At 32.7% G+C, this 25,603-nt stretch overlaps 2 long non-coding RNA genes across 3 annotated transcripts; both read left to right on the forward strand.

Annotated features, from left to right (window-relative positions):
- Positions 1 to 5,223: 5,223 nt before the first annotated feature.
- On the forward strand, positions 5,224 to 9,161 carry LOC149934727 (uncharacterized). Its single transcript, XR_016482335.1, has 3 exons — positions 5,224 to 8,818; positions 8,875 to 8,936; positions 9,035 to 9,161. It is a non-coding gene; the product is annotated as an uncharacterized LOC149934727 (long non-coding RNA).
- Positions 9,162 to 15,542: 6,381 nt separating this feature from the next.
- Positions 15,543 to 16,681, forward strand: LOC149934728 (uncharacterized). 2 transcript variants are annotated; one of them, XR_016472206.1, is made up of 4 exons: positions 15,543 to 15,595; positions 15,840 to 15,920; positions 15,990 to 16,191; positions 16,278 to 16,679. It is a non-coding gene; the product is annotated as an uncharacterized LOC149934728 (long non-coding RNA). The 2 variants fall into 2 exon arrangements; XR_016472205.1 differs by having other exon boundaries at positions 15,840 to 16,191; positions 16,278 to 16,681.
- The last annotated feature ends 8,922 nt before the right edge of the window (positions 16,682 to 25,603 follow it).

Here is a 25,603-nt window from a genome sequence, read left to right on the forward strand (position 1 = left end):
ACTAACTATCTACGCTTCAAAAATAAAAAGGTACAAACTATAATGTCATATATTAAATTAAGAATTGTTTAGTTTTATGTAGGCAGGATTAATTCTATTCGCAAAGTATAAAAAAAAAGTTTACTTCAATTTATTAATTTTTTCAATCACTAAGCTTTAAAAATCAAAAAGTTATGAAGTATAATGTTAAATATTAAATTAAGAATTGTTTAGTTTTATGTAGGCAGGATTACTACTATTCCCAAAATATAAAAACAAAGTTTCAAAAATCAAAAGGTTATACAAACTATAACGGTTAATATTAAATGAATAACGGTTTAGTTTTATGTAGGCAGGATTACTACTATTCCCAAAATTTAAGAAAAAACTACTCCAATTAAATAAGTTTTCCAATCACTATAACTATCTACGCTTCAAAAATAAAAAGGTACAAACTATAATGTCAAATATTAAATTAAGAATTGTTTAGTTTTATGTAGTCAGAATTAATTCTATTCGCAAACTATAAAAAAACGATTTTATAAGAAATGAAAAAGTTTAAATAAATGCGGTTAAAATATAGAATGATTATTTAGTTTTATGTAGGCAAGATTACTACTATTCCCAAAATTTAAAAACAAACTACTCCAATTAAATAAGTTTTCCAATCACTACATCTATCTACGCTTCAAAAATAAAAAGGTACAAACTATAATGTCAAATATTAAATTAAGAATTGTTTAGTTTTATGTAGGCAAGATTAATTCTGTTCGCAAACTATAAAAACAAAGTTTACTTCAATTTATTAATTTTTTCAATCACTAAGCTTTAAAAATCAAAAAGTTATGAAGTATAATGTTAAATATTAAGTTAAAAATGGTTTAGTTTTATGTAGGCAGGGTTACTTCTATTCCTGAAATTTAAGACAAACTGTATTCTTCAATTAAATAAATTCTCGAATCACTATATCTATCTACGCTTCAAAAGTCAAAAGGTAAAAAACTGTAATGGTTTAGTTTTATGTTGGCGGGGTTACTACTATTCCCAAAATTTAAAAACAAACTACTTCAATGAAATAAGTTTTCCAATCACTATATCTATCTACGCTTCAAAAATCAAAAAGGTACAAAATATTAATGTCAATAATGAAAAAAATGGTTTAGTTTTATGTAGTCAGAATTAATTCTATTCGCAAACCATAAAAAAACGATTTTATAAGAAATGAAAAAGTTTAAATTCATGCGGTTAAAATATAGAATGATTATTTAGATTTATGTAGGCAGGATTACTACTATTCCCAAAATTTCAAAACAAACTACTCCAATTAAATAAGTTTTCCAATCACTATATCTATCTACGCTTCAAAAATCAAAAAGGTACAAAATATTAATGTCAATAATGAAAAAAATGGTTTAGTTTTATGTAGTCAGAATTAATTCTATTCGCAAACCATAAAAAAACGATTTTATAAGAAATGAAAAAGTTTAAATTAATGCGGTTAAAATATAGAATGATTATTTAGTTTTATGTAGGCAGGATTACTACTATTCCCAAAATTTAAAAACAAACTACTCCAATCACTACTTCTATCTACGCTTCAAAAATAAAAAGGTACAAACTATAATGTCAAATATTAAATTAAGAATTGTTTAGTTTTATGTAGGCAGGATTAATTCTATTCGCAAACTATAAAAACAAAGTTTACTTTAATTTATTAATTTTTTCAATCACTAAGCTTTAAAAATCAAAAAGTTATGAAGTATAATGTTAAATATTAAATTAAAAATGGTTTAGTTTTATGTAGGCAGGATTACTACTATTCCCAAAATTTAAGACAAACTGTATTCTTTAATTAAATAAATTCTCCAATTACTATATCTACGCTTCAAAAGTCAAAAAGTTGTACAAACTATAATGTTAAATATTAAATGAATAACGGTTTAGTTTTATGTAGGCAGGATTACTACTATTCCCAAAATTAAAAACAAACTACTCCAATTAAATAAATTATCCAATCACTACATCTATCTACGCTTCAAAAATAAAAAGGTACAAACTATAATGTCAAATATTAAATTAAAAATGGTTTAGTTTTATGTAGGCCGGGTTACTTCTATTCCCAAAATATAAAAACAAAGTTTCAAAAATCAAAAAGTTTTACAAACTATAACGGTAAATATTAAACGAATAATGGTTTAGTTTTATGTAGGCAGGGTTACTTCTATTCCTTAAATTTAAGACAAACTGTATTCTTCAATTAAATAAATTCTCGAATCACTATATCTATCTATGCTTCAAAAGTCAAAAAGGTAAAAAACTGTAATGTTTAATATTTATTGAAAAATGGTTTAGTTTTATGTAGGCGGGGTTACTTCTATTCCCAAAATATTAAAACAAAGTTTCAAAAATCAAAAGGTTATACAAACTATAACGGTTAATATTAAATGAATAACGGTTTAGTTTTATGTAGGCAGGATTACTACTATTCCCAAAATTTAAAAACAAACTACTCCAATTAAATAAGTTTTCCAATCACTATATCGATCTACGCTTCAAAAATCAAAAAGTTATACAAACTATTATGTTAAATGTTTAATGAAAAATGGTTTAGTTTTATGTAGGCGGGGTTACTTCTATTCCCAAAATATTAAAACAAAGTTTCAAAAATCAAAAGGTTATACAAACTATAACGGTTAATATTAAATGAATAACGGTTTAGTTTTATGTAGGCAGGATTACTACTATTCCCAAAATTTAAAAACAAACTACTCCAATTAAATAAGTTTTCCAATCACTATATCGATCTACGCTTCAAAAATCAACAACCTATAATGGTAAATATTTAATGAAAAATGGTTTAGTTTTATGTAGGCAAGGTTACTTCTATTCCCAAAATATTAAACAACCACTTTTCTTCAATTAAATAAGTTATCCAATCACTACATCTATCTACGCTTCAAAATTAAAAAGGTACAAACTATAATGTCAAATATTAAATTAAGAATTGTTTAGTTTTATGTAGGCAGGATTACTACTATTCCCAAAATATAAAAACAAAGTTTCAAAAATCAAAAGGTTATACAAACTATAACGGTTAATATTAAATGAATAACGGTTTAGTTTTATGTAGGCAGGATTACTACTATTCCCAAAATTTAAAAACAAACTACTCCAATTAAATAAGTTTTCCAATCACTATATCGATCTACGCTTCAAAAATCAAAAAGTTATACAAACTATTATGTTAAATGTTTAATGAAAAATGGTTTAGTTTTATGTAGGCGGGGTTACTTCTATTCCCAAAATATTAAAACAAAGTTTCAAAAATCAAAAGGTTATACAAACTATAACGGTTAATATTAAATGAATAACGGTTTAGTTTTATGTAGGCAGGATTACTACTATTCCCAAAATTTAAAAACAAACTACTCCAATTAAATAAGTTTTCCAATCACTATATCGATCTACGCTTCAAAAATCAACAACCTATAATGGTAAATATTTAATGAAAAATGGTTTAGTTTTATGTAGGCAAGGTTACTTCTATTCCCAAAATATTAAACAACCACTTTTCTTCAATTAAATAAGTTATCCAATCACTACATCTATCTACGCTTCAAAATTAAAAAGGTACAAACTATAATGTCAAATATTAAATTAAGAATTGTTTAGTTTTATGTAGGCAGGATTACTACTATTCCCAAAATATAAAAACAAAGTTTCAAAAATCAAAAAGTTTTACAAACTATAACGGTAAATATTAAACGAATAATGGTTTAGTTTTATGTAGGCAGGGTTACTTCTATTCCTTAAATTTAAGACAAACTGTATTCTTCAATTAAATAAATTCTCGAATCACTATATCTATCTATGCTTCAAAAGTCAAAAAGGTAAAAAACTGTAATGTTTAATATTTATTGAAAAATGGTTTAGTTTTATGTAGGCGGGGTTACTTCTATTCCCAAAATATTAAAACAAAGTTTCAAAAATCAAAAGGTTATACAAACTATAACGGTTAATATTAAATGAATAACGGTTTAGTTTTATGTAGGCAGGATTACTACTATTCCCAAAATTTAAAAACAAACTACTCCAATTAAATAAGTTTTCCAATCACTATAACTATCTACGCTTCAAAAATAAAAAGGTACAAACTATAATGTCAAATATTAAATTAAGAATTGTTTAGTTTTATGTAGGCAGGATTAATTCTATTCGCAAAGTATAAAAAAAAAGTTTACTTCAATTTATTAATTTTTTCAATCACTAAGCTTTAAAAATCAAAAAGTTATGAAGTATAATGTTAAATATTAAATTAAAAATGGTTTAGTTTTATGTAGGCGGGGTTACTTCTATTCCCAAAATATAAAAACAAAGTTTCAAAAATCAAAAGGTTATACAAACTATAACGGTTAATATTAAATGAATAACGGTTTAGTTTTATGTAGGCAGGATTACTACTATTCCCAAAATTTAAAAACAAAGTACTCCAATTAAATAAGTTTTCCAATCACTATATCTATCAACGCTTCAAAAATCAAAAAGATACAAAATATTATTGTTAATAATGAAAGCAAAATGGTTTAGTTTTATGTAGGCAGAATTAATTCTATTCGCAAACTGTAAAAAAACGCTAACTCACAATAATATCTACTCTTTAAAATCAGTATGGTATATATCTTCTCCAGTATGATACAAAAAAATGCATCAAATATTTTAAATATGGGGTTTTTAAAAGAAATGAAAAAGTTTAAATTAATGCGGTTAAAACATAGAATGATAATTTAGTTTTATGTAGGCGGGGTTACTTCTATTCCCAAAATATTAAAACAAAGTTTCAAAAATCAAAAGGTTATACAAACTATAACGGTTAATATTAAATGAATAACGGTTTAGTTTTATGTAGGCAGGATTACTACTATTCCCAAAATTTAAAAACAAACTACTCCAATTAAATAAGTTTTCCAATCACTATATCGATCTACGCTTAAAAAATGAAAAGGTACAAACTATAATGTCAAATATTAAATTAAGAATTGTTTAGTTTTATGTAGTCAGAATTAATTCTATTCGCAAACTATAAAAAACCGATTTTATAAGAAATGAAAAAGTTTAAATTAATGCGGTTAAAATATAGAATGATTATTTAGTTTTATGTAGGCAGGATTACTACTATTCCCAAAATTTCAAAACAAACTACTCCAATTTAATAAGTTTTCCAATCACTATATCTATCTACGCTTCAAAAATCAAAAAGGTACAAAGTATAATGTTAAATATTAAATTAAAAATGGTTTAGTTTTATGTAGGCAAAATAATTTGTATTCTCAAAATATAGAAAAACGTTTTCTCTAAATACTCTTCAAAATCGGTATGCTATATCTCTTCTAGTGTACGAAACGAAAAATATTCATCAAATATTTGAAATGAGGTTTTTGTAAGAAATAATTAAGCTTAGTTTTATGTAGGCAGTGTCTTTTCTCCAATCTCAATAATATCTACCCTTCATAAATCCGTATGATATGTCCTAGCTGGTGTTGCAAATAACTTAAATTAGTGTTCGTACGGGGACCCCGACCTCGACTGTCGCAAATCAAGTCGGGGTTTTCCACTTTTCGGGGTTATGTTTTCGTAGTGTAATTTTAAATTTTCGCGCCGACGCACCCCGTTAAATCCTAAAAATATAAAATAGATAGGTTCCTTCTCTCCCTTTTTTCATGGGCGACAATAGAATGATAAAAATGACCTTCGGCTGATGCCGCTGACGTGGTTTTCGCTTAACGCTTGATTCGGACTTGAGTCGATTTTAAGTTTTAGTTTCATAATTGCCGTTGTTTCGGGCTCTCTCAGTCTCAGCTAAGGAGTGTCCGAGTGTGGAGTTACAATGTTTGTAAATAACTTGTGAATTTATAAAACAACTTATTTAAACAATTACATTGCCTAAGCTATAGATTTCTATTTTAAAATCTACCTATCTTATCTATTTTTACTATAGTCTTAGACTCTTAGTCGATAATACAAAATAACGGTCAAAATGCCGCCGATCAGTTTTGTAAAATATTTTCGGCTGCGTAATCGTCGGCCATTTTGGGTATGGAGATACAGGCCGGAAGGCAGGCAAGGCTGCCAGATTTCGATAGATCGAAACGGCCAACTCTCTCAAATATTTTCGTTTTCAAAACGAAAATTTTGCGGCGTAGCTATCGAATAAGGCTATTACTAATAGTCCCTAGGCTCAGAGGCTGGCTTACACAGTAAAATTTCGGTATTTTTATAATTTTTCTATTCTTAATAAGTACAAAGAATTTTCCATTCCCGACCCCGACCCCGACTTGTTTTTCGCGGGGTTAGACCCACCCCGTACGAACACTAACTTAAATGTTGGGTTTTTTAAGAAATTAATACAGTTAATAACAAAGAAAATTAATATTTAGTTTTATGTAGGTAGGGCCACATCCCAATATAAAAACCACATATTTTCCTTAATTAAATTTATGTAAGCCAATCACTATAATTTCTACATTTTATAAATCAGTATGGATTATGCCACCTCGTCTTTTAAATATTGGGTTTAAAAAAATGACTAGGAAATGAATACAGTAATTATGGAAAAGTTTCAAGTTTAATAGGTAGTTGTGATATTTTGGAAATGAAAGTAGTCCTAAGTATTCCAACAACAGTTTCGATAAAATGAAAAATAGTTCTCTAGTTTAAAGCAGTTAGGTTCATTTTTCTTCGTAAAGTATAAAATAATCTTTTGAATAATTAAATTGAAACTAGTAAGGTAAAATTCGAATGAATCTAATTTTATGGATATATACAGTCACTTTTATTTCCTAAACATAAAACAAACACTACAAGAATTTAATTCAAGTTTGCCAAACTAGTTTTTATAAATGGTACATCACATTCTTGAGTATGTAATTTTAAATTTATCAAGTATTTTAAATATTGAGTTTTCTAGAATTGAAACTATCAAATTTATACCTATAATATCAAATCAAAAATAGTTTTATTTTCACCAATGCAATAACCTCTTAATGAAGTATCCATCTGGGATGTAAACACTTATTTCTGCAGACTTGTTGCAGTTTTTAGTGAAACCATTTGTGTACACCCTATCACTGTTAAAAATTTAATGCTTGCATGTAAAGAGATTTAAAAATCAACTGAGAATAATTTTATTTAAAAATTAAATTTTTCCTGTAAAATCAATGTAACCAACTTCCTTTGCACAATTGTTTTTTCAAAACATATTCCAAATAATCAGTGGGAGCTTGCGTAATATTAGCAATATATGAAGATCAATAATTATCTCTTAAGAAGTGTACAATATATCTCTTACGAGAGAAGTATTTATCGCTCTTTCCTGCTGATGTTATAACATGTACCATCGCAGCTATTTTTTGAAAAATGCTTTTACGAAGAAAATATAGAATGTGGACAAAATTGGTCGTATACCAAGTTTCTAAACCTATTTTATCAGGAAAATTATTTATTAATTAGCACTTATTTCTCCGCAATGTAATTTTAACATTTTACTTGGTTAGAAAAAGTAATATGGCCAGTAAACTGAGCCGTGATGCAACTTACATATCATGTGTTTTAATTTTAATGGTCTAGAACTCTAGATGGGTACTTCTCTCATAAAGAATGTATAAACTTCTGATGTTATGTATAGGTTGTCTAATTCTTAATAAGTTAAATTCAATTAGGGGATAACAGTGGACATTTTGGACAGAGGCTTGCCTAGGGTTTCAATTTGTCCTAATATATATATTTTAGAAAAATTTAACTACACCAGAGCTTGGATTAATTAACGCACAGGGATATTCTGTAACAATGAGCATGCGCGAAAAACGGGGCACACTTTTTCTACGTTAATTACGCAACCAGTGATAAATTTTCGGTTTCACTATTTACAAATTGGACTCTAAAATTGGTTTGGAAAAATAAACATCTCCTTTCTGAATATATCCTATACCCCGTTTTTCGCGCCTTTGCAGGTATGTGTTGCATTTTCACTCTATTAGCACAGGTTTCCAGGTTTTTGCTAAACCATAATATCACTATGCTGTTAATTAATCCAAGACCTGAGGGTCTCTAAAGGTGTTAGTACTTTGACCTGATAGCTGTCTGTGATTAATCACATTAGCTTAAGGTATTGTTGTAAACAGTATCATCCTAATTAAACATAACATATTAAATAACTTTTATGTTAAAGGTTGCCTGATGGGATTACTTAAATTCCCACAAAATGCACAAACTGATCCAATTTTTACCAATTGTTTAAATCTGGCTGCAGTTTCTATCAGAATTTGGGTTTTATTTAGATTCATTTTTAGTGATTATTTACTTAGATCCTCAACCATTGTTGGTTGTTTAACATAGCTAGACAATTTAAACTGGTTGAATTTATTTTTCCAAATGGACCTGGCTCTACCATTTAAAGGGAGTAGGAACTTCCAGGTATATGATGGACCAACTAATTTAACTTTCCTGCCACCAGTTTTAATATAAGCTATAGGGATGATTGACATTCAGTCTCGGTTTTTAAGGATTTTTTTCCAGCAACATATTTCTATATGATTTATATTCGCCATCAACCTGGCTTGATCTTTTTTAATCAACCTGTTGATGAAAATGGATTTTACCCGCATCTGGAAGTGGCTCTCTTCATAGAAGACCCTGGCTCTGGAAGTGGTTTCTTGATCAATCTAGCTGGCATTGGAAATCATGCTTTGGCTATCAACCCTTCTGAAAATGGTTCTAGACCTAGTCCTAGGCAACACTGCTGATGACAAGTTTGCTGAATGACCTGGATATACAGAGAAATAAAGTACATACTGTCATTAGTTTAATTCTAGAATACAACTTATTTTTGTCTTTTCACAGTTTTTACCACACATGAAAGGCTTCTTTCACACAAGCTATATGATCAGAAAGAGTTCAAAAAGGTATTGTCTAGAATTATTTTTAAATCACTATCCACATGTTTATTTAAAATTTTCTGTTATCTAATTATGTATATTAAATTATTTTTTATTTTTTGCAGATTTCAAAGAACTTTTAATGATTCAAAAATTACTTATTTACAACTTAACATATTTTATATAGTTCATTTTTCAATAATACTTTGTCGAATAATCTAATTAAATTGTCATTTTTTGTTTGTGCTTGCACAGCGTTATTTATTTGAGAATAGTTTTTATAATATACTGCATAAATATGACACCTACGTTTCTTAACTATTTACAATTAAAATTCTTATATTATGACTACAACAATTCTTTACCTTAGAGCAAGAGTCAAGCAAGTCTGAAAACCCCTATTTGAGAAAAACCAGTTTTAAGTTCAAAATCTAGCATAATAACAACGATAATCTAAGGATTCTTATTTTGAATTTCTTTCAATAGTCACGTATCTCGACTTACTTGACTTTTGCTCTCAGGTAGCGAATTATAATATATTTGAATTTTGTGGTTGCCTTGCCAGACGTTATTTAACGTCTAGTCAACTCTAGAAATAACATAGGGTGAATGGAGGTAAGTGTGACCACCCCTATTATTTCCCAAAATATTATAATAAAATATTTGATGAATAGATATTGAAATATACTTAATTATACACATTTTGTCTATTTTCAAATAAATTTAGTTTTTAAAACTTAGTTAAAAAACTTTATACTCTTCTACCAAAAGTAAATAGGAGATTTTACCTTCCACCATGTTTGACACCCTATTTGAAGAGCTAGTGATCACGTGATATTTCTAACCAATAAGGACTGCGCATTACGCGCGAAGTAGTGCATTTGTGGTATTCCGGTCCGCGCTCAAGATGAAAATTTTGAATTTTATTCCCTGGCAACCATGTCACCGCCTCGCGATTTCAAATAGTCTCTCTGTCAAATGCTGACCATTATTTCCTTCGATAACGGTTGATTTTAATTAATAATTACTTTATCAATTGTAAAATAAACAAAAAAAGCTCGTAGCTATAGCTATTATTTCTGTTAAACTTGCAAATTGTTAGGTCTTAACATCGTAGATTTACCAATTAGTCCCGATCTCCGCTCTTAGATGGCGCCAGGGGGTTCTATAAATGTTAATTTTTACCCCGCTTAACCTAAAAGTCTCCTTAGCTTATGATAGGAACATCATAGAATAATTTAAAATGCATCGTTTTATAGGTATTTGTTTAAGCACGGCCAACTTCGATCGCTTTAGCGGCCCCGTAAATCGCCTCGCATCTAATGTTAATTCGCGTGTATGAATAATCCCGATAGGGGCGCTACATACGACCAAAAACCTACTATCACCAAAGCATGGATGAAGGAATATGACTGGGACACGGGGTACAGTCATAAGGATGAGCATCTCAATAGGAAATTTGGCAGACTAAAATACGCTAGCGCCACCTGCGCGCGGGCGCTCGTACTGCAAAAATAAATTAAATTTATATTTTTATTTCCGGCGGGACGGAACTTTCAAAATGGAGTGTTTTAGCAAATCGTCGAAGTGGAATAGACAAAATTGTGCGGCCCATAGTTGTGTAAATTCGAGAGCTAATAACCCAGATTTATAATTTTTTCGTTTCCCTAAGAATTCTTTAAGGTAATTACTACTCTTTACGTAATTAAAACATTTCTTACGCCTTTTATCCAACTACTACCACTAAGCCTTGTCACGTCACTTAATTTTTATTCAGATGTTCCCAATGCATTGAGAATTCTGGGAGGATTGATTTATTTGGACGAGAGGCGGATTTATTTAAAGCTGAGGTTGTTCTGTGTGCTAATCACTTTGAAGCACACTTTTTTTATGATATCTCCAAATGGTTAGATATGTAATTATTCTTTATAATCTCTCTTTTACTGAATTTAATGTCTTTATAGAAACAACCTGGTAAAAAATGAATTGTTTTGAGGGTGAACTTTACTACTATGTGACTCTAAACCATGAAATTTATATATCATAATTACAGAAACCCTGGATGTAATTTATCAACTGAAAACAATATAGAAGGAATCCATAGTAGTGATTATACTTGAGTATATTAAAATAAACTATTGAAGGCCAGCTATATAATAAAAAACGAAAACATTCACTAGTGGTACCATTATGATGTTATATTTTCTAGTAGAATTCATTTTATAGGTCAATTCTGAAAGTCAGTGAATGAAAATTCCCATCCCCTTATAAAGTGAACAGTCACTTCACCTACATTATAATGTTGTCTTAATCGTAGGAAAGTCAAAGGGAAATTGTCTTTGCAGTGTTAAGACATAAGTGAATTCCCTTCTCCTGAATTTTGGAATTGACCTATTAAGTCGCAAGACGACTTGGCTCTTGTACCCCCATGGTACCAATATCATAGGTAAATAAAAAAAAATTTAATTTGAAATTTTAATTTAACTGAAGAGCTAAAATATATTTTTAATAGGAAAACTGAAGTTTTAAAATAAATAATCATGAATGGATGACAGATTCAGGCCCAAATCAAATCTTCCACCTCCAAAGCTGTTTTGATAAGCTATTACAGATAAACAAAATCTCTTGGAAATCACAATATTATTGATATACATGTATTAAGAAAAATAATAAACTTTTTATTTACTATGGTATAATTGTAATGATTAAAAAATATTTAGTACTACCAAATACCAAATCAAATAATCGGTTCGCCAAATCAAATAGTGCTTAAAACGATTTGTCAAATATTTTATTTGTTGACCAAAATTTTATATTTGAAAATAGCTATAAAAATATTTGATAATATCAAATCATTTGGTCAAATAGTTCCAAATCAAATAAACCTTTCGTAGTGTTTTCCTTAATTTTATCGCTTAATTTTAACCATTTATTAATTTGCAAACCAAATATGCATATCATTTGACCCTAACACCGCTAATACTAGGGATATCCTCTATATTACTGTTAAATGTTAAATTTGGGCTGGTTTCCATCACTACATTTAAGTTTTCTACATCTTTGATACTTAGATTTGATGGTTCTAATTCACTTTGTGGTACATCTTCAAACAGTACAATTTCAGGTAATAAATAGAAATATTGTTGGAAATGCATTTTTTACCAGGCTGTTTCTTTAAAGACATTAAATTCAGTAAAAGAGAGATTATAAAGAATAATTACATATCTAACCTCTTGGAGATATCATAAAAAAGTGTGCTTCAAAGTGATTAGCACACAGAACAACCTCAGCTTTAAATAACTCCGCCTCTCGTCCAAATAAATCAATCCTCCCAGAATTCTCAATGCATTGGGAACATCTTAATAATAATTAAGTGACGTGACAAGGCTTAGTGGTAGTAGTTGGATAATAGGCGTAAGAAATGTTTTAATTACGTAAAGAGTAGTAATTACCTTAAAGAATTCTTAGGGAAACGAAAAAATTATAAATCTGGGTTATTAGCTCTCGAATTTACACAACTATGGGCCCCACAATTTTGTCTATTCCACTTCGACGATTTGCTAAAACACTCTATTTTGAAAGCTCCGTCCCGCCGGAAATAAAAATATAAATTTAATTTATTTTTGCAGTACGAGCGCCCGCGCGCAGGTGGCGCTAGCGTATTTTAGTCTGCCAAATTTCCTATTGAGATGCTCATCCTTATGACTGTACCCCGTGTCCCAGTCATATTCCTTCATCCATGACCAAAGGCCGGGAATACAAGCGAAATCGCGGAAAAATGTTTTTTCTTCGGTTTTCCACTTTCCTATTTAGAAAAAACAAGGTATAGTAAGTTAAACTATCTTTTCACAATATATTTATGTATAATTCATAATTTAAAAAAATATTACCTTATAAATATTAAATGAAGAAAAAGAGACGCGTTTTTTACGCGAAGGCGCCATATTAGTATTCATTGTTTTGAAGGCTGTCTTAAAATTTATAAATCTTTAATAATAACAAATCTTTATTAATAGTATATATATATAGCAAATTCACGAGTTTATAACCGTTCTTAGGTAGTATTTTCTGTAAATCTAATTAGTTTTAAGAGTAAGAATCTTAAAACTAATATAATTGAAGATAAAAGATGCTTAGGTACATCTTTGGAACTAAATAGGTAAAATGTAAAAGATAGATGGTCTTCAGCCTGCATTTCAAGGAGGATGATTTCTGTTCAGGTTTGTAAGTTTATTATGGAAAAATATTCAGTCAGATAAAATTACAAACCGGCCCTTTCTAAATACACAATTTTATTCTAGGTTTAAAAAAATGAAAGCTTAAAACTTGTTGAAACCTAAAATTATAATTTATTGCGCTTATAATATATTTTAACTTAATATTATTTAATAAAAAATGTTAAAATAATATATTTACCGTGAAGTTACAGTGATCTTCTTTTCACTTTTTGTTTTATTTATTTATTTACATGTGTTTCAAGTATTAAACAATAATACTATGTTGCTGGCAGCATCTAGAGGATGTTCTTGGTTTCTGTTTAACTCTTTTATAATTTATAAACACCGTTAAAAAATTTGAATCATGAAAAAAATATTATACTATTAGTTAAATATTAACCTACATTCGGTTTAATTCAATGTTTTTCAAAATGTATTTAAAAATAATTGTTTTTTGTGGATTTTTCCTATCTGACTAACGTTAAATTTTGGTCGTAGCAAAGATAATATATAACTACGTACCCTAGATTCGAAATCACGGCGTTTCTCGATAGCGCGTTTTCTGTTGAGGCTCTTACCAGAGAGGGTTGTCGCTTCGCTATGAGAGGCGCCTCTTCCTATTCCCGTAATGTTAAAATTTGTAAGAGATTTTTGAAGCGCGCGCTTCATGGGGGATAGTTCAGGTCCCCAAAACGCGATGGCGCTAGTGAACGAGTTTCATACTTTCATTACAATATGTAAGGATCCGGAAAATGTTTTCTCTAAATTTTCCGATGGTCAATTTTATTATTAAAAAGACATTTCATGAAAAATATCATTAGTGAGGACAAGAAATTTTACTATTTTATTATGTTTTACTATGACAACCACTAACTTTTAATAAATTAAAGAAATTCATGGAAAACTGTACAAAATGACCAAGGCCTAAATTGATAACATGGAAAGAATAATTGTTTACGCTTATGTATGAATGAGGATGAAATTATTTGAAAAATGGTTTTCCTGGAAATTCCTGGGTATGTATTTAGTGTTGAATTTTCATCAATTTTCTGTCTAATCTTTTCTGAGATTTCGCGTATTCATGGTCGATATCTTGCTTTTTCAGTGCGCTGCAGTGGCGGCGCCAGGAATTTTCGCGAGGGTAGGCAAACCAAATAAATGGGCCCCCGACCCCCCTTTTCTCAACGAAATCCTTCAATAAAATATAGTAGTGCTGTACATGACGAACAAAAAAGTTCTACCAACAGTAAAACGAGTCCAAATATAACAGAACTGGTTTTATTTACTAGGAGATACCTCAAAAATGTCTAAATACATTATCGACAATTGTTTCATTGTTATTTATAAATAATTTTATCTCTGGGGACAATTTTGAGACCCTTTCTAGAGAAATTTGGGGCCCCTTATAGGGTGATTTTGGGGCCCTTTCGAAATTTTAAGGTAGGCAGTGGCCTACCTGGCCCACCCCCTAGGGCCGCCACTGGTGCGCTGTGAATACAAAACTCAATGAAAAAACCTATCATGGTTTGAAATGTAGCTGCGCATGATGAATTGTCTGGAGCAACAAACCACTTTTTTTCAATACGTCGTGTTATAAATCTTTCTAAGCGGCCTCTTACATTTGTCATATGAGACAGTAATTGAAAACTGGTGTCAAAAACTTCATTGGTCTGCGTTACAAATTTCAAGAATGCTTCTGTTGGTACAATAAGGTTACCAAAAGCGTAGTTTTTCTCTGTTTTATTTGCGTTGTAATAACTGAGGATGTTGGTAGGATCAATCATTGGATTTTCAATTTTAAGCTGACCAAGACAAGATAAACATTGGTGATGTGAAAAGCATCGGTGGATTAAATACCCTGAAATGTAACTTAAAACCGTTTGCTTTAGTAGGTTTATGCTTTCAATTGATTTACAAATTTCCAAGTCTTCTTCGGAGCAATGTCCTTGCCTTTGCAGAACTTCGTGACTTTCCAAATTTGAAAAATCTTCATCAGGTCCTGGAGCTGGGGTTTTAAAGGAATCAATATTCAAGATGAAATCATCTAAATCGTCAATGCAATTTGAATCTGGTGGCTTTAAAGGGTTGTTTACTGATGCAGCTCTATATGCAGCCCGGAATTGTTGAGGATTTGGGTGGTCTATTCCCTCCTTTTTGACGGATAGAACCAAAATAATTCTCAACAAAATCTTGGCTTAACCTCCCAGTTAATAAGAACTTAAATCCAAAATTTTCTTTTAGGTCTTTCCACAAAAAGAGCAGTGATTTAATGGAAAGTTTCCACCCTTCGATACAAGGCAATGTTTTATATTTGCAGTTTTGGGGTTTCCATGTGTTAAACCATTGCAATTTCTCACTCAGCATTTGCTTATGGATGGATGTGTCTCTTTTGCATAGCGTAGCACTGTTTAGGGTCCTACTATTGAAACAATCAAAAAGATCATTCATGTGTAGTAGGAACTCCGCAGTGTAAGAAAAATGCTGCTTGTATACAATTAGCTACGCTTTTGCTGAATACTTGCGCTGCCAAAATAACTTTCATGTTGGAAAATGCTGGTAAAGCGGTATGCTTTCGTTTCAATTTATGCGCACTTCGGAACTTTCCAATCTCTTGGTCTAAATTGAAAAAAATTTCCAAGTCTTTCCATGAAACCTCTGTGCCTTCCACCAGAAATGGATATCTTTTAAAATTATTTCTGACACTTTTCAACAGATGGGGAGGGTCAAAGAAAAAATGAATTTTTTCCTCATCAATTTCAATAAATGGTTTCTCCACGGATATTCCCAGATTTTTGTATAAATTTTGATTGCCAGTTCCTTGGTCGCAAACAATAGCCTTGACTATAAGTCCGATATCTTTTAGGTGCTTCAGGCATTCATTGAGCAGCAGCTTCAAAGTCTCCCCGTGGCAAGCATCTCTGGTAAGGAAGTAGCCTATGGGTTGCTTCCATTTCACCTTCAAACCTTTAACCATGAAAACCAGGGCTTGATTTGCGTATTGCTTTGCTCTTCCAAATGGTCCATAGTCTACATAGCCTTCTATGATGTCACTTGAATGATCATATGTGAGTTTCTCTTTCAAACTCATTTCATCAAATGAAAGTACTATAACTCTCTCACATTTTTTCTTGTTTTGAAATTTCATTTTCAGGGCTTGCAGGGTTTTGTGGTCGAAACCAGAGGCAATTTCCATGCGAGACAACCATTTCTCAAGCGTTCGTTTTGTCGGTAGACACAAAACTGCTTGCCACATTCTGTACGCTTGAGGGCTGTGATAGAAGAGCGAGAGAGCCCATTTCTTCAACATTGATGAATATCTCCTCCCTTTTTTGTGTCTTTGCCTAAGTTTTAACTCGGAGTTGAAGAGCTCTTCAGCAAAACCGTTTAAAAACCTCTTTGCATCAGAAATATTGGAAATATTTTGACTATCTGCCAGTTTTTCTTTTAAACTTTTCAATTGTTTCTTCATTCTGTGAATTTGAACATTTTGCTTATTTAGTTTCTTAAGCAGTCTTGCTTCTTTCTTTGTTTTCAATCCTGAAACTTGCACAGACTTTTTCGCTCTTATTTGAAATGTCGACCTCAATTTCTGCTCCTATATCTGGTATCACTAAGATAATGATTAAAAAGCTTTTAATAAATGAATTTCATTAAAAATATTAATGTATCATATTATCTAACCATTTCCACGGTTTTGATTTAACAGATTACAATAATTATGGTCAATCTGAATTCTTTTAGCAGGCAATGGTTCTGTCGTAAAATCCAATGTTCTTTTCCGATTTGAATTAACTACAGCCACTGCAATATATGTTCAGTGGTTATCACTTAGCAATGATGAAATCTCACATTTGAATTACCATTTTCTGAAATTTCTAATGAAATGATGCTTGAAACCCTTTCATCATTAGTAAAACTGTAATTGTGCTCTACCAATATTTCTTCCAACGTGGTTTCTTTTGGCCTTATATCTTCTAGTCCGATCTTACACGTTGCATCTCTGTACACTATATTTTTGGTTTATAATTAGAAGCTATTTTAACTACCCCTGCAAGTAATTTCTTTACCTTCATTATCACTTTCTAGGGTTTGTTTGTCACTATCATAAAAAATTGTTGGAACAGAGGAATCTGTCAGTCTATTCTTGGTTTTTATGTTCATAAAACAATTGTCAGTAAAATGTTTAGCACATAGCCTGTGATTAGCGTGTAGGTATTCCGTTGATTTATTTATTAGCTTGTCACATTTTAGATTTCCAAGCCACAAAATGGAACTAAAATTTTTCAGTAAGAATATTAATGTAAATAAAAATATGCCTATGTTTTACAAACGCTTATTTACCGGTCTTTTTCTTTCGGAAATTTGAAAAATGATAAACGAGAGTTTTTTGTTTTCGCTGACAAACAATTCTTCGCTGAACAAACTGGCCCTGGCATATTTAAAACTTTAATAAACTCGTCAAAATAGTTGCGTCGTCAAAATATTTTTGCGTCGTCAAAAACGCGTCTTCAAAACGCGCGCGAGCAGACTGGCAATGCAAGTGGCGCCCTCTGTCAATGGGGACCTATGGACGCTCTTGCGGCAAAAATATTATTACGTGTTTTTTCGAAAGAGGCGCCTCTCATAGCGAAGCGACTTTACCCTCTCTGCTCTTACTGAGTTCGCGCCGGAAGTTCGGAAAAATCGGGCCCCATAGCAGGGTGGGAAATAAGGAATTTCAAGAGATAACCCAAGATTATATTACTCACCTTTAGTTTTCTTTCGTTTAGAAACATTTTTAGAGCTACAGGCATGATCCATTATTGTTTTAAAACCATATAACGCAAAAATATCTGGTATCTTGAAAACCGCGAGTCAAAAACAACGGCGTAATTTTCACTAAAACTTTACGTTTTAACTATATGTCGGTAGCCCTGCCAGCTCCATGGAGGCCATTTTTTTCGAGTTCCGCCGGGAACTCAGTAAGAGCCTGCGTTACGTTCAAGGAGCTTGATTTCCAATTTAGGGTACGTAGTTATATTATCTTTGGTCGTAGCGAAAGCCTGGTGGGAAAATATATACATGGTAAATTCAGGCGATTGACGGGGCCGCTAAAGCGCGGTACGCGCGATCGAAGTTGGCTGTGGTTTAAGGAACAACCCTGTAAGTTTTGAAAGTAGTGGGTAAGTAAATAGTTAATAAACTATATCTCATTGAATACATAAATAGTTCAGTTATGCACCTACTATATATTGAAATATACTCGATTAACGTAGTCTACCTTAACTGTATAATAACATTCGAGGCAAAAATAGGGTACACAGACACACGTATCTTTTTTATATATTTTTTATTTTAATTGCTTGCATGATAAGAAATAGGCGCTTAAATAAAACATCTTCCCAGAAATTGCCAAGAAGTAATATTTCCGACAGCCAGGACTCATAAGTTACTATTTATATAGTGCTTGTTGAAATATTAGAAAGCTGGAAACTTTTCTCGAACATAACATCGGTTTTTTGCTAAGCCTTAACATGCCAAAAAAAGTTACCTGGTTAAAAGGAAACGCTTGTTGCATACCGTACTGCAAAAGTAATACGTTTAGTTCTAAAGGAATTAGTTTTCATATTATTCCGAAAGATAATTGAGAAGCCTTAAAATTGCCCGGTAATATACAAATATTCCGTATAATTTTAATTGTTTATACCATACGAGGATGATAATAATAATAATATTATCTTCTTATACTTACGTCGTTAGTTTTAATAACATTATATATTTTACCTTAAAATATATTATCGAAAATTAACATTCGTATGTGAGCCGACGCATTTCTTATCTGACGCAAAATTCTCATGAGGGCAAAAACGCATCTCCAATTGGCTTAAATATAACTTTTTGGATAGCCATTCTAACCGTTTAACCGACCGACCGGAAATAGTTCCTTCCCAGATGAATTTGGAGAGGAGAGTAAAAACCGAGTATCTTTTATTGAATGGCGCAAATTTTTTTGGGCGGAAATATGTATTTACGGAGAAATTTAACATTTAAAATGTACATAAAGCAAGGGTATTGTACTTTAAATACGAAATATTCAAGTTTTTTTAGTGCAATAGAATTAATGAAGGAACGTATTAATATGGAAAAGAAACCAATACGTGTGAAAACGCCGTCTAAAACGGAACTGCCTCAGAACACACGACGACGAATATCAAGCGTTCCCCTTATTGGCACCTGACGGCGCCGCGCACTCACTTCGCACGAGCGCTGGGTGCGCCTCCCCAACCCCATTCTTGCTATCACGATGGGCCTTCTAAAACGCCACCTAGAGGACAGTACCTAGCCAAACGCACCTAGTATCGTCCAACCGCCAAATTAGCGGTGAAAACTGTGAAATCGTAACTGGACGAAATAGGTTAGATTAGTTTGTGCGCAAGTCAGTCGTCGGGTGTTCTACGTTATATAAAAATTCGAAATCAGGAATTTTTAGTTAAAACCCATTGAAAAATCTAAATATTCCTCAATCAAATAAATATAACACTTGGTCGAAAATCTCGTGTGTGTGTGTGTGTGTGTGTGTGTGTGTGTGTGTGTGTACCCTACTTCACCCACAGTCGACTTTACGAGTGACGGCTTAGCAAGTGAATAACTGAACTATTTACGTAATCAAAGAGATATAGTTTATTAACTATTTATAATAGTATTGTTTAAAAGTTTAACCGTTAATTGAGTAAGGTTTTTAACTAAAATCCAAAAGTATAAAACCAGTGAACATACGTTAAGAGAATAAACCTCACACGCCATCGCTTCTTTTTTCTACGTGTACCTTGAATTTTATAATGATTATAAGAGATTGTCAAACCTCTGCATTAAACTTGTGTACTAACTAAATGTAAATTTACATTTCAACGGGTTTCTTGGAAATCCGCTTTACCACATGGAGAAAAACGCGAACAAGTAAAGAGAGCAATATAGTCAAAATAAATAGTTTTCTTATTTTTTATAGAGGGCACGGTTAACAAATCAAGATAAAAAATCTACTTCACCAAGGCAAAGATAATTTAAACTCTTACCCTAGATTCGAAATCACTCTCTCTCGCGTTGCCGATAGCGTTTACCCACTTCCCGCAGGAACTCAGAAAAAAATCGCTCCATGGCTTGCGCCTTACCGCAACCGATGGAGCCCGATTTTTCTGAGGTCACGTGCCGGAAAAGGGTAAACGCTTCGTAACAAAACCGTCAATGGGAAAGCTCCAAGTATTCGAATCTAGGGTACGAGTTTAAATTATCTTTGAACAAGGCAAGGGTAGAAAGTATTCTAGGACGCGTTTCTAACACACTTATAGCGTAGTAATCCAACCTCCTAAAAGTTGAATAACCTTAGTTCCAAAATCAGGTATCTCACAACCTAAAATTGAATAAAAAGCATTAAATTTGAAAAATATAATACTAGCCAATGCATTTAAAAATTATACTCAGAAAAACAAAAATAATAACTAAAGTGAAGTTACCTGGTTTTGGAACTAAAGTAGTAATAATCATGTTACCACCATGGTCGTCGTAATATCATGGCAACGTAAACCCACCAACCCCACGAGTAGTCACCGTTTTGAGTCTGCATACTCTAGCGTTTCAAACAGCGTTTGACAGCGTCTCAGTAGGGACCAATTTTTGTTCTGAAATGACCATGAAACCCGAAATTGGGCCTGTCCCTCAGTAAAATAATAATTACTGGCCCTATTAAATCTGTTATAAAGTCATTTCTCTCCGTAGCTTTGGTACTTTCCGACATTTAGTGCAGTTTTGGTTTTCGGCATGGCAAAAAGTATGGGTGACGGCGTTTCACGTGTGACTGAAATAACTCTTACCAATGACACTGGTTTCTTACTAAACGGTTTTTCACGTTTCCTGTTTGAAGTCACGCTGCTCATCGAAATCGGCCCTTAATGGGTCAGAGTCTGCAATAACTGGTGACTTTACCGGGGAGTCGGTGTCCGGCTCTTGTAACCCATAAGGGCGGTGGCGCTCTGGGAGATGTTAGCTCTGATCAAATGGTACTACCTCCACCTCCGACTTCGGTCAGGTAGGGGCTGGAAACTGAGTTTGGGCTCAGGCTAGCGGAGAGGGTCCGGTCAAACTGGCTATAGCATCCACTCTCTATCCCACAGCTGTGCGCGAAGTGGAAGCTGGTCGAGCCATTGCTGCGTCTTTTATCGGGTTGAGTAGCTTGCGTCGAGGTTGAGATCATCAGTAGTAGGGTACTACTACCCATGCTGGATTTGTCATCTGTCTTCGCTTGTGGACGCTGGCGTAGGGCATTCTGATGAGATGACCGGTGTAGTAGGCTTTTTGATTCGCTTGGAGCACCGGTATATAAATTCTGACCACATGCTCATCGACATCATCGGTTCCCAATGATAAACAATATTTCGGGGGGAAAGTTCTAAGGCAGATACGGCAAAATTTCGCAATCCTTACCTGAAAATAAATCAATTTTACACTACTCGACTTTCGGAGCCGCCATAAGAAACCGGATTACATCAGATATTTATTACTGCACGCAAAAGGAAGGTTCTTTGGTTAACCAAACGCAGATAACGGTAATGTTTAGTCTTACCCACTGGTGATGATTCTACTCTTAAACAGCTTCTCAGTAAAATGTTAAATATTAAACCTCTTTTTGCTCCTGCTTTCCAATTCCCTTTGAGCACCTTTCAGCCTTACCCGGTTTTTGATCATATTTTTCATAAATTTATTCCATAAGTATGACACCACTATTCTTTGCATTAAAACTTTTTCAGGTCGGTTATTTTAGGGTCGGGCTCCGTTACGACGTATGCTTAAGAAATATCCTTTGGCTAAAATAATTTGTTTCTTGGAAATGGTAATTTGTTGAGGCGGGCCAACTTTTTCCGGAGATTTGAAGTCGATTCGGTCCGGTTTTTTCTTCTATATTTAAAAATTCATTTTGAGAAAAGCGACATTAAGTTTAATTAAAATATACTAAAAAAGGACAAAAAATTTAGTATTGAGTCAGTCCAACGTCAAAAGTCACGCATATCGACTTGCTTGACTTTGACGCTCAGGTAGCGATTGTATAAGCATTACGCTCTACCTCCTTCGGGGTAAGTATGAAAGCTCTATACCCACCATGTCAAAAATCACGAACCACATTTTTACCATAAACTACATAAAATAATATTAGCAACATAGTCGTTGAAAAAGCACAGTTTCGAGTACCGGTGTATAGAAAAACAAGTTGGCAAGCCAAAATATACCTCTCCTCGGAAGAATTGTCCCTAGTGGTATTAATTTCTCGAGATAACCCTCAAAGAGATATCTCCGCAATTTAGAGTTATTTGTTGAAAATGTTATCCCAGTTCTATCCCGCCCGGTATAAAATTTTAATTTTAATTAAAATAATTGAGACGAAACAATCGAGTTTAATTTATTCAGAATAATATAAATTAAGTAGTTACAACAGCGAGTTAGACGTACTAAAACAATGCACAATTGAATTTAACCCTATTTACAGTACAAGTTTATCAGTTAAATATAATACGAAGCCAATTTTAATCAAATAAATATCTACAGAGGGTATTTGAATTTTTCTCGCTTACGAAATACTTGCCGCATCTTTAACGCTCATTTTATTTCAACCAGAGATGGGCAAAAAATCATTTAGCGAATAACGAATAAATTTTTTCCCTGTTAGTTATTATTTATCAATAATGTAATAATTAATTTATATGGAGAAAAAATTTTAAATAATTATAAGAAAATATTTTTAATATAATTAGTTCATAATTAAAAAAGGTCAAAATATCTGTTATATTAAATCATTTCAAATAAATTTATCTAACAAATAAAAAAGAATGAAATATTTTTTCCAACGGATATTTCAGGTTTGCGTATTTTACAAATAAATCGTCGAAAATAGTTTGTTTAGTTTTTATTTAGTAGACGAATTATTTGAGAGGGATAGATTCAAGGAAAATAACTGAATATATTACAAAATTATAAAATAAAATACAATGTTTCGTAGACTGAAAGTAAATACCGGTGTTCGAGACAATAAAACTAATTCCACCACCATTTTTAATTTAACCAAGAGGATCAATATTCCCCAGCAATTGCACAGTGAAATCAGACCCGCCGTTGGCGGGAGAGGGGGGGGGGGCTAATGTATTTTTAAAGGGAATATAACCTACAATGTGTTATTTATGCAAGACTCCCACATTTTTGGGATTGCCTCTACAACGCACCGCGAAAGGTTCTAAAGCCATAGGAGGGAGTGACTCAGTGACCAACAGCGAAACTCTTGGAAGGCGACAGAAATAATTGAGCTTATAATCCCTTTAAGGGGCCCTTGTAAATTTGGTTTTCGGTGAGGGGGAAGGTAGTGCCCTGGACATATTCCACAAAAAAATCGTCCTTGGGATCACGGAAAATATCCTTGCAGAAAACCCTAAGGAGTGTCGCTTCGCAGGCCCGCCGCTATTGAGTGCGGGAAACCAAGCCTCTTCTCACAACACAATTCATTTTGCGAAGGAAAAAATGAAGGAACCCCAAAAGTTCGGGGGCTCAATAAGTGCCGCTAGGTGCTGGGCCCTCGATACAAGTATGTTCTTCTAGGTGCGGACCAAAGCACGCAAAAGGACGTCAAAAGAAAAAAAAGACTTAAATGTCTGTGAGGAATTTCGGCAAAACGCCATTTTAATACATTATCGATCAGGAAGAACATTCGCCTTTAATAGGACTTTTTTCTCAAACATTTTATCAGACAACCTATTACCCTTTGAGCAGTTCACCATTGTCGCGAATGAAAACTGTCTCTCAACTGGAGCGGAGGAAGACTGGGGCGTGTTGTACCTCAAGAACACTCGTTTTACTTCCGAGTAAGCCGCCAACGACGAAATATCAAAACTTGAGTGTTCCAAGTATTGCAAAACCTTTAAACCATAAACGACACGGTTAATTAAATACTTTCTAAACACTCGTTATTCTCTCCGCGTACTGTATAATATATACCATAAATATGACAGTGAACGATGTCGTTTAATGATAGTCTGTCTCGGAGTGATTGCGTAATCGGAAGATTCTAAACCGGAAATTCAGCGTTTTCAGCTTCTGGACTGGCGATATTTAAAATGTCGGCAAATCTAGTTTCAATACTGCTAAGAAGTGACTTAACTAATGGCACGCAAGTGGTCCAGGAGTTTGTTTTTAATATTTCCAGCTTTCGCCTTAGTGCCAACAAGCAGGGTAGAACAATTTCATAATAAATATTTTTTTCTCCTTGGAGAATATCCAATGCCTCTGCTAAAGGCTTGACGCAAGTCAAATGTTCTTCTATGTAGACTAACTCGGATTGTTTGAATCAAGAGTGTTTTATTCCTAACGCCTTAAACAATTCTGGGAGATTTTCCTTTACACTGAGAATTTGTCTTAGAGTCGTAGAGAGAGTTCCATCGCGTTTCTCCAGGCCTCTTCAGTGTGTGCCCTAAAATACCTTCTATAACCTAATGTCAAGAAAAAAGCTGCTCTGTAATATAACTTAATAATGTAATACAATATAAACATAAGTTAATAAACAAAAAGTTATCGGATAGTTTAAAATGTTAACGAGGCATTTTCGTTAACGCGGAGCGGCTGTTCCAGACTTCGCTCAGGGCAGGAGGAGGTTGTTAAATAAACCTGATAACTCGCGTAACAAAAAGTTACCATTTCCTTCCTGCTTTATGAAAATATCAACTGTCAATAAAAATACTCTAGCCAAACCCGACTTTGTAAAATCACGGGTACCCGTGGATATTATTTTCTATGTAGTTAAGTATAACGTGGATAGACCCATTACACCTTAAACCATGGGAATAAGTTGGATAAGAGTATATATAAAACGTGAGTAGATTCATCTAATGGTTTGACTGCGAGCTTCCCCATCTAGTGTAAAAGTCATAAAACCGGGGACGAAATGAAAATGCTCTTTTCACTAGAGCTATGACTACTAATAACTCCGGTTCATTAAGTCATTTACTTCTGATAAAAGTATATCTACTTTACCTCTGCTGACTTAGGTCTCCCAGCTGCGTTCCACAATGACGTACATTTCAGCATAACTTGATTGTGCCGTTGCTTTGATACATTTGGTGAGGTCCGTGGTTGCGCAGAGACTGAGTGTATGGGCGCAGCACCTCAAATGGTGCGGTAAACGTAAATCATTTGATTGTTGAATGCCATTATTGGTAGATGTGGTCAGGTGTTCTATAGAGTCGTTTTCGCTTTCTTCACTGCTCAATTCGGAATCCTCGTTCACGTCCGTTCGGGAAAGCTGAACGCCAAACAATTTGAACGCTTTCACGAAGTTACTGCCGTTATCGGTAACGGTGGCGATAATATATAGGAAAAATACTGCCATATATATTCGTGGTAAAACATTTAACTTGTTTTAATTTCTTAATTTCTTTTCAAAGTAGCAAACGTGTTACAATTTGGTGA

The sequence above is a fragment of the Leiobunum rupestre genome, chromosome 7, assembly GCF_980474605.1.
Source record: "Leiobunum rupestre chromosome 7, qqLeiRupe1.1.hap1, whole genome shotgun sequence".
NCBI lineage: Eukaryota > Metazoa > Arthropoda > Arachnida > Opiliones > Sclerosomatidae > Leiobunum > Leiobunum rupestre.